Below are 17,236 nucleotides of genomic sequence, written 5' to 3'. Positions count from 1 at the left end.
CTCATCATAAGGACCTTTGTATGCTGTCGTTCTCTGCCTCAGGAACTGCTCAACAAAACTACTGCAGAGTGTCAAAGTTGTACAGAAGTGAGACATAACAAGCGAGAAACATCACAGAACTCTTGCAAAGTTATACCTGTCATTATTTCTATAGAGCAAATAAACCGAAACCGCAGCGTCTTGCTTTGCGCAGAAAACATTTGATTGCTAGCTGACCATTAAGCCTAAGCGGGCACCTTTCTCCAGACCCACATTCACTGGAGTGCACGTATATCGTGTTAGCTACTCCGCTCTCCTCAGCAAACTTGTATCCTAAGGAATTTAGTTTCAAGTGTCACCTCTTCACATTAACAGTTGTCTGCTATTTGGAGCTTGAATGCCTTGGTTACTTTTAATTACAGTGGGTAATGAGAGAAGACTTTCAAACTGTGAGACACGGAGTATTTTTAGATCTCGATCTTGATTATCTAACACATTGCTGCGGTCGACTCAGATATGACTTTGTTGGAAGACTTTCTGTACCATTAATATGATTAAAATCAGTCTGGAGGAAAAGCTGTAGCACTTTGAAAAAAATATAATTTCAATCAATCGACACTTTTCTATGATGCTGTTAAATCTCTTCCGAGACTGAAAGTATTTTCATCTTATGCAACTCTGTTACTTTCACATTTAATAAATAAACTTATTTGGTGGTTATTTAAGAAGGTATACTACTGTTTTTCTAATGGTTGACTTATATATCAGAGTCATTATAAGTGTAGTTATTCAGTTATATCAGTGATATTCAGCATGACAGTTTTTAGCAGTGCATGTCCCATGACTAAGGTGTAATGCGCAGCGAGGAGAGAACCGGTGATTGGTGAGGAGTGTTGAGGGGTTTTAGAACTGTTGTTTTAATGAGCCTCAGATAATGAAATGTTATTTTAGATCCTTGTAGTCTGACTGCTGTCTTAGGAAATTGTGTGACTTTGAGTTCTGTTTGTGTTTTTCTCATTTACAACACAAGCATCTATTTCTTTCCTCGCGATCATAAGATAGACCAGACTTGACTTGTACGGCTTAATAAAGCTAGCTGCATGCATTTTTTAATTGGAGAGTGTCTGGGTCTATTTGTGGTCTGGCGCAATGTAAGTTGGAAATGCCAGCTGTCGGCATCAAAACCCTGCTGGAACAAACCATTATTTGGCATGTCCGTTCAGCTGGTTGAAATGCATCACTTGCTGTGTCATATGTGTAAAAAAAAAAAGCTGCTTAATTGATAAAGGCAAACAAACGTTTGATATATGAGAAAAATATTGTGACTTGTGACTTGTTTCACTCAAAAAAAAACAAACTCTCTCATGAACTACATTAGCATTCACTCTTTAAAAAACTGTTTGTGTTAGAAAAAAATAGTTTTTTATTCTTATGATCCTTTTCACAGAGTAGGGGGTTTAAAAAAAAGTCCTCAACACCTTCATCTGTGAAGCTATGACTGACAGCTGTGGCTGGTCTAGAGAGCCGTGAGCCAAGCCCCATCACATAATGCATGCCCGACATGTCTATGTCCATCTGGGGTCCTACCCTTCAAACCACTGCCCCTTGCTCTGTGCCGGCAGAGAGACCAAGGGACAAGAGAAAGAACAGGGTGTGAAGACGGGCCTCGTAGGGCTCTGAGGGAAGCATCCAAAGCCAGCTGGTCTGGCTTTGAGGTAAATCAGTGGGTAGAGTGACACAAAGCAGCAGAAAGAAGACTTGTGGGCAGAACGGAAAGAAGAAAAAAGGAAAGTCAATGCTTGCAGAAGGAAAGGTGGAGATTGGAACAGCAGGTTCTGTGAAGGCGCATGTAGAACAACAGGTAAGACACAGGTGTCACAAAGGGCTTGAAGTCCTCACTCAGGATGTGAAGCGAAATGTGATGCTAATGTCATTTTAAGTTTTATCTCCCATCCAGGATAATATGGGTTGCACATAGCTTTTCATATATTAGTCTACTGCTTTTTATTGGATTAAACTGACACAGGTAATGCAGATCACTACAATGATGTTCTTCTGTATTCTTAATAGCAGAAGATTTTGTTGTTGTTTGTTCTTTTTTGCTAGCCTCAGTTTGAGATGATGGTAACACACGTTAACGCAAAAGTGCTGCTAAGGTGATATCTTAGAACTTAGATATATAAGAACTAGGGGTGCAATGATACTTGTATCAATATTGAACCGTTCGATACAGTGCTTTTGGTTCGGTACGCATATGTATCGAACAATACAACATTTTTTATTTGTTTTATCAACTTTTCTTCTGACGATGCTGTCTGTGTTGAGCGCTCAGTGGATCTGCGCCTACTCCGCCTAGGCTGCACTGTCGAGTGCAGATCCACTGAGCGCAGCACAAGCTAGCAAGACAGAAGCTAAGCTCGTCGCAACATGGCAACTGCCTCAACGCTACCTGAAACTGAACCTCCCCCACCCTCATTCAGATCTGGCGTTTGGAACTATCTTGGTTTTCATGTGAAGCATGACCCTGGTGCATCATGGACAAAAGTAAAACAGTATATCGGATGTGTCACGCAATGCTCAAGCTGTGGGAACTAGTGCGTTAGCGCAGTTAGCTTGTTAACCTGTTGACGCTGTCCAGCCCCAAGCACGGGGTGATCCGTGGCAACTTGTTAACGGAGATTTGCCGCATTATGGCGTTAATGTCATTTTAACGAGATTAACGCTGACAGCGCTAGTGGGAACACAACGAATATGACAGCACATTTACACCGACATCATCCTAGTGCAAAGTGGAAGCAGACAAAAACAACAAGCACACATGCTACAAACTTTACCCGAGTCATTTAGACAGCAGTTAGCACATGAGTCTCCTTATGGGGACCTGATATGTTTAATATGCTGCTGAGAATATACCCCAGAAGAAGCGTATAGTATAGCTTTTATTTTGGAAAGAGTCATTTCTCTGTAATAAACTCTCTTTTCCCAAGATGAGTGATTTCTCGATCAGATCGATTAATTTTTTTTATTTTGTTGTTTCAGCAACATTAAATTTAAAAACTGTACTTTTGAGTTAAAATATATATTTATAATTTTAATAAATGATAATTTAAAAAGGCATGAACATTTTGTTTGTATCGAAAAAATATCGAACCGTGACACCAAAGTATCAAACCGAACCATGAATTTTGTGTATCGTTGCACCCCTAATAAGAACCAGCTGGAACTCATAAAGGATCACGACAAAGCTGAAACAATGCTGATTTTTGTTTTGGTTATGAGATGTAATATTGTTGTACTAACAATGTAGTAGTACTAATCTTCTAATAACAGAATACCACACATGAGTCGCTAACAGATTCAGTCACTTTGAAAACATACATCATATATTATGTAATATATTATACCACTTTTATATGCTACAATATATCAAAGAGGGTTGAACTTTTACCACACAGACAACATAATAATACTTATTAAAGTACACAAAGTATATGTTCTTCTCTGTCTGGATAAAGAAAACAAAAATCTTTTCAAAGATAGATCTCGCACCAGCATTGTTATAATATAAGCACTGCTGGGTGCAAAATATTCATTTTTTGCTATTGACTACAATTTTCAGCCATCCAGAAATTACAGGAAAGGCTTCAATGACTTCATCAAAGTGTAACAACTGCATGAATTGCTCATTAGACTAAAAGTACTTCAATATTTAACAATCAAAACAGAACAAAACAAAACTTGCTAACCCTGTCATGTGGTGCTTATAAATACATAGTAAATTTGGGAAACACACAAAAAATAATAATTAAATGGCCTCCCACGAAAGAACAACCAGAAATGTACGTTACCTGGCAATATGATGTTATGATTTAAAATGCTAGCATGATTTTCAGAATCAAATGGTAGGGCAGTGTAAATCAACAGCTGTAGATAGAATGGAAACATTATTACTCCCTTTTTGTTTAAGGACTTATTCTAAAATTTAATTTCATCACTTTGGCTTTTTTTTTTTTTTTTGGTTTTTTGGCACGGAGGGAGAAGTCTTGAGAAAAGTCTTGAGAAAGACAGGGTTTCTTTAGTGCTGATCCAATTCAGTTTAATAAGGTGGTGGAGGGTGGGGGATGTTGGAGCATATTCCAGGATACAGTGTGGACAGGTCACAAGTCCATGATAGAATGAAACTAACTGATTTGCCATTTAATCTGTTAGTTTGCTGTTTCTTGGCCTAATTATTCCAAGGCTGTGACATTTTGTGTTTTAATAGTTTTTTTTAAAGGTATGTTGACTTCTTGCTTTAGACTTATGAGGAGTCAGGAGGTCCCAGGAACACTAAACACAGCCTTTCTTTTTACAGCTCAAACTAACTGGTGACTTAGATAACACAATGCACCACAGACGAAACAAACACTAATCAACTTTGTACAAAACCCTCTCCGTCATTCCTGAATAAGTATAAAATGTTTCATCATAGCACCATCAAACCATACAGTGTGTTTGCAGAGATACAAAATTGCTGCTCTGACTACCATTTCTAAAGTATTTAGAGGAAGTGAAAACATTCAGACACTGAAAGTTTGGTTACTCCTTGTGATCTAAAATTGATTTTATCAGCTGTATATTAATAAAAATGTGCTACCCAAAAAGCTATTGTATATGAATGAGTGATTCTATTCCTTCACAAATAGATAATGTAGTTTAATGTGTAAAACGTTTGTGAGACTTCTGGGTTTCACTCTTAGAAAGACTGAGGATTCAGGAAGTGGATCCTTTAATAAAGCAGCAAAACCACAAAAGGATATCAAGGACATTCTTTCATTTATGTTTTTAATCTTGGAGGGGAAAAGGGTTATTATGCTAACAAATGTAATTATTTTAAAATGAATAATTAACTTGTGTGAGGCGTAACCTGGCGTACCTTGTTAAGACAGAGTTTATGTTAACCTGCTGTTCAAATCAAATCAAATCAAATCAAATCAAATCACTTTTTATTGTCACATCACATGTGCAGGCACACTGGCACAGCACATGCGAGTGAAATTCTTGTGTGCGAGCCCCACAAGCAACAGAGATGTGCAAACACAACAACACAAACGAGCAAAATACAAGAATGGCCAACCTGAAACTAATAAATATATGTACAATATATAATAGTGTATGCATTTCTGGATGTGTATACTAAATATTTTCCTACGTGTGTGTGTGTGTGTGTGTGTGTGTGTGTGTGTATACACATTTTTACAAATTAAATAGTAAAAAAATAAAATAAAATAATAATAATAATAATAAAATATATAAAATAAAATATACAGAGTTGAATATGTGCAAAACAAGTGGCATTTATATACAGTATGTAGTGCATAATGTTGAAGTTCCAGTAATGAAGCTGAGGTGTCTATGACGTGTTCAGCAGTCTGATGGCCTGGTGGAAGAAGCTGTCTCTCAGTCTGCTGGTACGGGACCGGATGCTGCAGAACCTCCTTCCTGATGGAAGCAGTCTGAACAGTTTATGGCTGGGGTGACTGGAGTCCTTGATGATCCTCCCCGCTTTCCTCAGGCAGCGCTTCCTGTAGATGTCTTGGAGGGAGGGAAGCTCACCTCCAATGTTGGGTAGTAAGACATCAAGAAATAAATCTTATGCGATAAATCTATAAAGTAAATTGTAGCTAGAATAGTTTCTTGGTAAATACAGTCCAAGTTCGTATTTAAAATAGAAGAAAAGGGTCCTTCTATTCAGGCTCCATTTCAAACCAGAAAGCCCTGTTAGCTTCAAATAGCTTTAAACTGCCACATTTAATCGTAATAGCCACTCATTTGTAAATTTGCTCCAGAATCAAGTCTATCAAATCTATAATAAACGCATAATTGCAAGAGAAAATGACACCTGCCTCCAAACGCCAGTATAAACAGCGGGGCGGGCCACTCGCCACTACAGCCCCTGCTAGCCACACCTCCTGTGACGATGACCCCCGCAAATACACGTGACATGCCCGTATGGGAGTCACGAAGGTCCCGCCTTCCCGCTCCGATTAGCTGCTCACGGGGCGCTGCGAGTTTTCATCGGCCGACGGAACTGCCCTTCAAACCGAATTCCATCGCTGTTGTCTTAGAGATATGACGTCAAATGTAGTTTGTAATGAGGCCGAGGCCAGTGAGTTCGGAAAAGTAGCTTTTTAAATAAAAATGCGCCTTAAAGGAAGAGGAATTGAGGACATGCTTCTATAATTGTTTTCTTTGATTTTGTACAATTTTTTGAGGGGGTAGTTCCATGTCTGAAAATGAGCACAAAATGGATTAATGTTCACCTCACATGAATGTTGAAGTTTAAAAACAAAACACTGTTTAGACAGCTTGTTCTCTACATGTTTTGACGCTGTGTGTGAGAGAGATAGTGGAGAGAGAGAGAGAAAGGAGGGAGTGGGGGGCAGAGGCAGTTCGTCAGATGAGGGGAGGAGTCTCACTGACAAGAGGGAGACTGGCTTTTCTGAGTTTGTCAGCTCCCCCTAAAATAGCAGTCAGCGTGTAAATGTGAACTGAAATTACGTTTATCCACTGGAGTCACCGATATAGAGTGTCTATATACAGCGACTGACTTGGGAGTAAAGGTGAGTAACGGAAATAGAAACAATGTTGCGGAGTGTGGCAGCGATACTGTAGCTACAGTGAGAGTGAGTGTAGAAAAGCGCAAGAGGGAGACGTAGAGTGTGGATTTGGGAGACATTAGGAGACATCTATCTATCGTATCCTAATAACATGTAGCTTTTGCGAGAAGACAGCGTAAAAAGTGGCGTCATTTAATATAAGTCACACTTGGTAATTAGTCGCTTTCCGTGTCGTAAAATACCCAAGTGTCGTATTTTGGGAGGGTGTAGCTAGACGCGCGCGCTGTTGATATCTGTCAATTGTTAAAAACTTTTATAGGACTCATCTCTAAGCCGGTAATAAGTTGTACTAGAAGCTCGACTACATGGTCGGTTTGTCAATTGTGAGTCTTAAAACTCACACAGATTCTGACTTGTTGTCCAGAGTGTGAAATGATTAGCCATACTTTGTAAAACGGGCGAGTCTCCTGGGGGAAAATAGTAATCAGTGTGTATATAATAACACTGTTGAGCCATCACACTGACAACATCAGGCGAGCTCACACGGTGACAGTGGTAATAAAAAAGTTGTCTGGCGTGAGTTTACTGCAGATTGTATGTTTTCCTTAAACACCTAACCTCCTTTAATAAAAAAAAAAAAGTAAAATAAAATACATTTTATGTATGCAGGTATTTTTTAATTTGTAGATGTACAGCATTATAACGTGAATAAACAAACTTTTTCTTTCATTAGAGCAATTGGCATGATAAAAGTCAAAGCTGAGGTAGTTGCCTATATTGTATATGTATACATATATGTACTATATATTTTCATAGTTAGTTGAAATAGATGAAGGGATATGCGACTGGTTAAAACTGAAATATGCTCAGCCAAAGCGTGCCCAATCAAGTGAATTGATGTGAGATATTTTAGATGATCTTTGACCTTAAAGATTTCTCCCTGGTTAATAAGTTCACTTGAAGGTGACACATTTTATGCATTTAAGTGACAGGCATAGTGACAGGGGCATCGCACCTTTAAGTTAAGCTGCATAAGGATCTTTGGCCAGCGGAGATTGTGCGAGAGAACCTTTGCTGCCTGGTGTTTCTTTGAATCTCTGGCACTCTGGTGACCTTAACCCCTGGCCAGAGTGGGAAATGGCCAACGGTAACCTGACCTTCTCAAATGTTTCTAGTGTATGCTACACCCTGCATAGCTCATTAATATTGCACAGAAGGAGTAGTTTTTATTCAGTTGAAACTGAAAATAAGACTTGAAATTGTCCTGATTTTATAAGCTCATTCATGAGTGGATCTACTGTGTGGAAAATATTTGGTTGTGCTTCACATTTGAACGTATAAACTGCCTTTTGTGTGGATAAAACCCAGCAAAATCAAACTTATGTTTTGCCGTGTTGAAAAAAAAACCCCTCTGTATGTTGCATGCATATATAAAACGTGACTTTGTCTTTACCACAGTTGTAACTATTTTACTGCTTACAGTATATTACCCCCTTATCAGGTTGAACTAATGACAAATTTCATTGTTTTTCTAGGGGCACGAGTTGTTACAGCAGCATTAAAGGGTACTTGCATTTTCTCACTGTCCTTTTTGTGCTACCGCTACTCTGAAAGCATGCACGTTACCGTACCAGCTGGTTGCCAGTGATTTCTAAAGCAAAGCATTAAAGCACCCTCCAATCTGCAGTCATTAGCTTCTGTGCTGCCCCAGGCCTCGCCAGTAATGGGCCTTGTTGCTCATGATCTACATCACGTGACCTCCTGTGTCTAATGTGTGGATGAGGGATTTTTTCATCGTGCTGAAATGAATATCATTTTAACAATTTATGTCATGTATTAGTCAAAGGAATGAGTATGAAGGCACAGATAGGGCTGCCGTAAATGTCTTTCTCACGTGCGCTGTGAACTGTTGCACTAACCTCAGAGACCTCAAATGTTCTATAGCGTCCATTAGACAAGCACACAGAAAGCTTTGATAATATGAGAGTTTTGTCCTGTATTTATTTAATCGTTATGGCTGGTATTGCACAATGACTACCAGTGTTTAGTAACTGTTTTAGCCTTGTTATATGGGATGTTTGTGTGCCCCTGCATGCCTGTGTAAATGTGCGTAAGCGCTTGTTTGCGTCTCAGCACAAGTTCTCAGTGGAAAGGGAGAAATGAGAGGTGGTGACGGTGCGAGGAATGGGCAGCTGCAGCATCTTTTACTGCACTCCTCATCCCACTTCAATCTCAGTGTCTCAGCTTCTCCTTCCAGGAGAAATGTGGAGTGTGTGGGCGAGTCGGATCTGCAATTAACGCCGGTTGTCAGAAGGAGAATGCTGGCGTTTACACGATGCCTCTGAATCACTGAGTGAAAGTCTTTTCTCCTTCACTCTCCTCCTCCCAGGACATTTTTTTTTCAAGGAGGACAAAACAGCAGAGAGCTGAAAGCCAAGGATGCATTGAATAAAAAATAAGAGATAGAAGCTGAACATTCTTGGCCCGTTAAAGAGGATAGTGTTTCTCTGGTTGTTTGGTAAGCCAAGCTGTTCTTTTATGCTGCAGATTTCTTAAGAAAATTAAGGCCCTTATGGCTATTATAGTATTATACAGTGTAGTTTGATTGCTATATTTATTTGAAATTTCTTGCATGGTTATTTATCTGTCTGTGTTTTGAATCCCTAGTTTTATTTTGTGAATCCTTGAAGTTGTGTCTATACCAGGCTAGTTATTAACTTTAAACTCATTATACTGTGTTCTCTAGCACCCCCAACACCGCTCCAGCTGTGTGAGTTGGTTTGGTCCGTTAAACTTGCTACAAGATACTGAGTCTGTTCACTGACGGCAATTAGCTTGAGGCGACACTTTTTTTTAACGCACAGTTGTCTTTTCTCTGTTTTTCTTCTTTGCACGGCTATCGTTCTTTTAAATTTGTGGTATGCTTTTTTTTCTTTGCAAGAACTTGAATTAATATCTATGTTTAAAAGAGTCAGATGCATAACAATAATCAGTCTTCCTAACTAAAACATCTTAGCGTGATTCATTGTTTGTTGGAACTCCTTACTGGAGCTGTATCATCAGCATGGAGATTCCAGCGTTCCTCTGTGAGACCTGGAGGTTGGATGCAGAATCTTGAGCCTGGGAGATAATGTTTTAGGCTACAGCTAACTGTAGACTGCTCCCAATGGACTATTAATTGTTATTATAAATATATACATATAATTACTCATGTTTAGTTACATGTTTTCTTTTAATTTTGTTAATGCTAATCAGATCAGATGTCTGATAAATTCTGGACTGTGGGAGTCACTATGGGTCTTTGGTTAGTGCCGGTGCCTTACTTTAAAGACAGAACATTCATGTGTTGTGACCGTGAACCACTGATATGGGCATGAACTAGCACTGGGTGACTGACAACAGCAACTTGCGTGAAGTATCTGACTGATTAAAATACACAAAATAAACCGAAATTTAATTAAGACATCACAAAGCCCACTGGCAAAACTTGTGCTAAGGCGCTGATAAACAATATAAAATTATTTAGAAAAATTATTTTAAAAAAATCATAGCTCTTTGATTGAATGCTTACATTTAATTGACAGTTATAAACTATGCTCATCATCTCTAGTATTTTTTAAAGCTCTATAACAGCTCAGAGGGTGAAGGCATTACTCACTGAGGTACTGTTTGTATAGCAAGACAGCTAGCAGTGACCTTTCAACTGTCCTGCCCTTGACTGAGACCTCTGGTGGTAAGCCACCCTTTTGGCTCACTCAGCACATGTGCTGCTGAGCAGGGCAGAGCAGCTTAAGGCCGCACCGTCTTTTCCTGTCTCTCCTGCTCTTTCAAACAAGGCCTGGCTGGAGGTCTCTTCACCTCTGCAACCTGGACCACACAGGAGACTCAGCAGGAAGATCCTCACACAGAGCCACACTGTAATGCTGTCAGCCTGCTTTTGCCACTGTACCCTGTCAGTTTATTTGTATCCATAATGCAAGCAGACTATAATGGTGAAGAATCAAGTCTTAATGTTTTTTTTTTTAAATTATGCTATTGCTTTTTTTTAAACTCAGAATTTCTTGGTTTCTTGGGTTGTGGCTACTGTGTTAAGCATAAACTGGCCTTCCACAGTTGGTGTGGTTTGGGAGGGTAGACTGTGGAAGCATGTGCTAGAGCAAAGGTGATGACTTTAACAAGTCAAATCATTTAACACCTTTAAGATGCCTCCTCGCCTCTTTGACTTTCTGGACTGCACGAAAAACCACAGAATCACACTGTGCTTCATTTCTGAAGTGAGTGAGCCAAACTCAAAAGACGTAGAGCGAAAACATGCGCGTCCCGTGCTTTCAGTCAGTATTTTTCACCTTGTTTTCATCTTGTTGTCCTGCATGGAGACCTAATATTAGTCAATGATGTAGCTAAACAATATCACGTACAAAACTAAGCTGAAGTTAAGAAAGACATGTCTTTGCTGAGTTGCATTTTAGCCGCATCTTAATGAGACTTTTTGAAAAACACATAAATCAAAGGAATATATTATAATATAATTTACTAGATCAAAAGATCTCCCATGATTGCTAATATACCCCACTGTATTGAATTACTCATGCTCTACTGTAGATCTTAAAAAGCCTCTCTCGCTGGAGATTTAACTTCTCTGTCTTTGTATAGAGGCGATGAAGTAGAAGCCTCATCAACAGACAAACAATTGAACTGTGTGCAAAGTAAAACTCTCTTCAAAGTCTGCTGTTGTCTAAGTGATGGAGGTGTTTACTGTGCTGTTAGAGAGGGCTAATATAGGCTCTTTGATTCATCAGTTACAGCCACTTAATCTAGCCGTCCATTAGGTTACCAAAAATAAAAGTCGAATGCATTAAAAAGTGTTTATCAATGGCTGGTGTATTCATTACAGCTGTGAGACTTAGGTGTCACAGCTCATACACAAAGCCCATTGACTAAAAGTTCAGTAGCTTCTGGGAAGGAACAGTTGGATCTCCTGCAGCTGGACCGGCCCTGTGGCCAATTCATCTGCAGGAAGAAGGCCTTGTCTGTAATATCCTTGTTTTTCTGTCTGTCTGAGAAGCTTTGTGAACTAGAACAGCTGGGGGGATGTGATTCCTCCTATTATTCTCCAGCACACATCAGCCATATGAACAGGGAAAGGAAGTGACCCCAGCCCCCTCTGCTCTGTGGAAGCTGCTCCGGTTCACCGCAGGGCTCTGACTTACAGTTTAAAGTTGTCTTCCTCTCTACTGTTTGAGCACAGCTATAGCACCATGAACATTGCAGTGAGTTATGCATTTGAGTTTCCAAACCATTGTGCACTGAGTATGTTTTTCTGTAGATTCAGGATGATGAGATTGTCTTTTTTATGTTGCCCACTTAAGTTAAAGTGCAAGTCTGGCCGAGTTCAATAGTTACATATCATTTTACTTCTGAAATCATCCAGAAAATTAAATATTACTTTTTCTTTCTTGTACATAGTCAGGCCATGTTTTCTTCTTTTCTTTCTTTTTTTGCATTTTAATTCAGTCAAAACTTGTCCCTTTAAATCCAGGGCATTCAGAAATGATTGTCTTTGCATCTCCAGTCTCCAAATCCCAGCTCTTCATAGTGTGACTGTGATTGCAAGTGAGGTGTTGAGTCTGCCCGCTGTTTGTGCGTCTGCCCGTCTGTCCTCTTCCTTTCTCCCAGTCCACTTTCCATCTGTGTGCTGTGGGCTGCCGATCTAGGTGAAAATAGTGTAGTGTTTCCACTGGCTGTTGCCATCCTGGATTCATGTCAGACTGGGTTGTTCTTTACTTTGTTTCAATCCTCCTCTGAACCTCTGTCACTGGTCCAGCTTACAGAGGTGTTCACAGCGGGTATTGCGATTAGGGAGGTCGGGATTCATCATGAGCCGCTGGCCCTGGGATAGAGGGCCTGAGGCAATTAGCTATTTGAAGCTGGGACACAGGGCCAGAGCCTCTCCAGGAATCTTTCTGTTTCCTGGAGAGACAAGTTGTGCGAAGGCCTTTGGGGTCTTTCTGTCTTCCCCTTCTCTGTCTCTCTCTGTGCATGTTTGCACACAGTGTTCATGTGACAGCTAACACATATCATCTGATCTGGGAGAAACTGTAGGCTATAGCTCGTGAAATACCCATTTCATTATTTGCTCAGTGAATGATAATCATTCATGTCAATACATATCAGACTAGAATGGGCAGATCTGCCTTGCACATTTTCAGGAAAAGCCTCATTAAAACTGATGTTTACTGTCATTCACAAAAGCAAAGTGATAACGTGAGTGATTATTAAAAATGAAAACTGTCACCCACTGTGACCTGAAGGAGCCTTAACAACATGAAGCACTATGACAAAATGATTTAGCAAAACCTACTTTTTTCTCTCACACTTCCATCATCTCTCAGCCATGTGGTACGGAGAGATGAGTGAGCAGTTTCATTATTTTAAATGTAATATAAATGAAATGAAATGCATGAATCACAGGTCTGCATGCGATCATTAAAAGACCAATTCTATAACATAAAATTCTAAGAAAAAAAAAAATCAGTGCTACTTTAGCTAGCCTTTTCACTGTTGTTATGACTCATGGCCATCCTCACTGCTCAGATTGCATAAACCTTTTATGTAATGGAACACTGTGGGAAAGAGGCATCGCGTGGAAGATAAAAATGGGAAGAGAAAATCAAATATTTATTCTGAGCTTTTTAATTTTTTTTCCCATTAAAAGCAGACATTCTCCGAAGACACCCAGTCACCATACCCCTAAACAATATGGACCCCATGTATGTGTTCCAAAACATGCTTTTTATTTAGTAAAATCTTCATGTGGATTTCCAAATGCTGGTGGAGAATTGGATATCTAGAAGTTCTGTGTCTAATCTCGGTTCCCAGTGTTTAAAAAAGACATGTTGGGATTGGGTAAATGCGCTGCTGCTGAGACGCATTATGCATAACGTCCCTAATATCCTTACACTGTGGATTCCCCCTGGAGGAAGATCTTGGTTCATCTTTGCTGTTTACCATTTCTGAGTTGCGGTCTGTGCAACATCAAAAGGCTGCCATGACACTTAACACAGCTCACAGGCTTACTGGTAGGTTTGGGGGGGGGGGGGGGGACTATTGCTCCCTATGGGTTTGGCATTATTATTGTTCCCTGGTGAGAAGTCCATCTTATGATAGACAACCGTGCAAATGGACACATGCCATCATACCAAATCAGACCACACTGTAATTCTATGCAAATTTATAAACCTCTAGGAGCATGCATGCATTAATTTTTATTATTCCATGTGTGTTTGTGTGTAACACAGTGAACAGAGCAATAAGCAACAAAAATAATGAAATACTGAAAATAGGGAAATACTGAAAATACTTCATCAGTTAGAGCAAAGGGGTAACACAGGAAGTGTTTGTTTATATAATGTCCTCATTGCTAATGTGTCATGTTAAGACGATATCTTTTGAAGCTCATACAAAGTCACAGGGAGTATGGTGATGGAGGGATTTTCCTCAGATACACAATCTGTATTAACAGAGTTAATATGAGCTGAGCAGTTAGAGGTTAATATGTCAAGTGTGTTTAGGATGACATAATTTTTCATGACTTTAACATAGCACGACTGGCTGATTATAAATAATTTATGCACATCAGGAGTTGAAAAGTTTCTTAAGCTGAATCATGGTGTGATACTATGGGAAATGCTGTTGCCTAAAGAAATTCCAAAATCTAGTTGAACACTTGGCCTCTGCAAATACAAATAAGAAAATATGTTATAAAAACTCATACTGTGACTCAGAGTCAATATCTGTACTACTGTTTAACATACTTTTAAACAGTAGTACAGTAGTACGGCTTTCTTCAGAAGCACTACTTGGCGCATAATGTGCCACTTCAACAGAGCAGTCTTGGTGGTTGGAGAACAGACTGCATGTAAAAAAGTGGGTGTAACCCATTCGTTTCTGGACTCCAATTTTTCTGCCTGTTGCCATCTGAAGTGATTATATGTAGATGAAAGAAGGGGGAAGAGCTAAGTTATCAGCCAATGCTAGCAAACTTGTTTTGCAAGCTACATCCATAGCCTTTATGATCACAGATAAATACCTGCTAATTAGTTCTCAGTAACAGACAAATAAAACACTAGAATTTCATAACAGAGTGGTAGGCAAGTATACCACATAGAAAAGGACCAATGAGATGTTGCTTACCAGAAAGCTACAGCTGCCAGTTGGTATGGACATTTCCCACATAATGCAATTTTTATCAGTAAGAAATATATATCACATTTTCAGGGTTTAAGGTTATAAAGAAACAGTTGTAAGGACTGTGATAAGGTTGGGCGATTGGACAAATTTATTGACTGACGACAGGCTGAGCCTTTCACCAATCGTTTTTAGAAGAGCGATTTATTTATTTACCCATGAGTAAGTTTGCTAATAATGTTGGTTGAATGTAGAAGAAATAGTCAACAGAAAAAATAATAGCGCTGCTTTAATGGCACCATCTTGCAGCTGCGAGCAAATGCAGCCTCTTCAGGTGCACCCAAATGCAGCGATTTCTTTACTCAGACTTATAATAGAAAGGAAGAAAGAAAGAAAGGCAGTAGTAGTGTTCAGAAAAAAAATTTATTTAAATTTAAAAAAATGACAATGGTGGGGAGGGAGAAACAAAGAGAAACTGGCTTCGTTTTTTAACTATAACTGTATTTACAGACTGTTCCAGTGTTTATCTGTCCTACACACTCGACCAAACAACAAATACAAAATTAACCAAATAGTAAGTTAAAAATCAAAATGTCTCTTCCAGAGAGCATAAAAAATGTTTTGACATAAAGTTAAGTCTTTTGTGTGATTTGTGGCGTCTCAAATAAATAAATAAATTAATAATCCAAAAAGTAGCTATATTAATACTGAAACAAACAAGAAAAGAAAGTAAAATATTCCCTCCAAACAAAACTTATAAATTTTAAATGCGCAAGTCAGTCCGTCAGTCCTGCACCAAAGTAGCAGGTTAGCATGGAAACTTAAAATGTAAGCATAGACAGTGAGTCCTGGTATTTCCAGGTTGCTTGATTGAAAAAAGTGCCTTTGCACAGTAATTTTTCTTAATGATTTCTCAAGTTGGAGATTAAAAAACAAAAAGCAGAACAAGACAAGTTTATTCGACCACCTTTAAATCTAGAACACACAAATATCATGGAACTGTGTCAAAAATTTGTTTAAAATTCAAAAATACTGCATTAGATTAACTGAATTCACATTTTTAAACCAACATTTAAACTAGAGCTGGGCGATATGAGATTTTTTCATATCACGATATGTTTTTTCCATTTCAGGCGATAACGATATCTATCACGATATAAGCCAAATAACTATATTTGTAAGATTTAAATGTGCCGTTGCTCACAAGTAAAATGTGAAATAATCAGCAGCTTGTTTTTATTTAAATATTTATTTCCCATAATAAGTTCAACAGGGTAGATGTACTTAAGGAACATAAGACTTTTTCAGATAAATAAAGGCAAATATTGCAAACTACACAAAAGGCAGCCGCTAAAGCGTTTAAGTTTCAAAATAGAACAAACGAAACAGACTACTAAATTGTCAATTCCACTTAGAAACAAAATATTAATTCTAAAAATAAATCTTAGTTTGTTTTACAGAAGAACAGACAAAACTGACTAACTTTTGTCAATATCAAATAAACTGAGAACTAAAAGAAAATTCTCAATCTCTCCTTGTTGTATAGCTTAGCTTTTCAAACAGTTTTAACAGTTACTTTAGTCTGACAAAAGCCGAATGACGAATTAGCGCTTCCAGTCAGAGACTGAGGCTACGTCCACACGTACACGGGTATTTTTGAAAACTGAGATTTTCCGTTTTCGTTTTAAAAATAATCCCGTCCACACATAAAGGCAGAAATGAAGGAAAACGCTGCTATGAACATGCCAAAGCAGCAGGTGGCGCTAGATTCCTAACCGTGCCGAAATGCTGGCCAATCAGAAGTCTAGAAGCTTCGGTGGGAAAAAGTAAACAAAGCTGGGGCATAGAAGCAGAACCGAGTCGTATGTGTGGAGGGACAGTAACTGTGTGTATATGTAAGCATTTAAACACTGCAGAGAGTAGAATTAACAGTAACAGTATTGTAGAAATTCATTTCACCGAAACAATAACGTGGCGCACAGTGTGACGCATGCACCAGTTTATTGTATTTCCAGACTTGCTTTCGGCACAATTTACAGTGCACGCTACTCTATTTTTTGTCAGACTTGAAATAGCCGAAATACCTTCACACTACGGAACTTCTATGGCTCTTCCGTTTGACAATCTCTCCGGCATTGGAACCATCATCTGTTTTCTCTTCGGTCACGCTCGGTTGATTTTTCTAGTCGGCACACTCATTTCCTCCATTACGCGTTGGCTCCATTACCCGCTGGCTGCTTCCCAAACAAACACACGTGCGGCTTGGCACTTGTGCTGTACGTAACAAGTCACGCGACGTGATGCTGCGGCTGTGATTGGTTCGGCTCTGCGCTACTTAATTTGGATTGGCTGACCTTTTTTTTTTTTTTTTTTTTTGAGGACAAGAGCGGCGAGGTCTATCGCGATAGCTTAATTTCTCTATCGAGTAAAAGTTATATCGCGATACATATCGTTATCGTTCTATCGCCCAG

General features: G+C 39.0%; 1 protein-coding gene across 8 annotated transcripts in view; it reads left to right on the top strand.

Annotated features, from left to right (window-relative positions):
- The first annotated feature begins 1,631 nt into the window (after window positions 1-1,631).
- Window positions 1,632-17,236, top strand: part of mef2aa (myocyte enhancer factor 2aa) — a 68,372-nt gene continuing 52,767 nt past the window's right edge. For 4 of the 8 annotated variants that reach the window (XM_082538444.1, XM_082538439.1, XM_082538445.1 and 1 more), the window contains exon 1: window positions 6,402-6,581. The gene's annotated coding sequence lies outside the window, so the exon portion shown is untranslated. Of the gene's footprint in view, window positions 1,841-6,400; window positions 6,582-8,119; window positions 8,144-8,888; window positions 9,097-17,236 lie in introns of those variants that run through there. The other 4 variants (XM_082538441.1, XM_082538446.1, XM_082538442.1 and 1 more) reach the window with 4 other exon arrangements.

Source organism: Aulonocara stuartgranti, assembly GCF_965226115.1.
Source record: "Aulonocara stuartgranti genome assembly, chromosome: 7".
Lineage (NCBI taxonomy): Eukaryota > Metazoa > Chordata > Actinopteri > Cichliformes > Cichlidae > Aulonocara > Aulonocara stuartgranti.
Note: the sequence above shows the minus strand (reverse complement) of the source record. Positions and strands in the feature narration are given on the sequence as shown.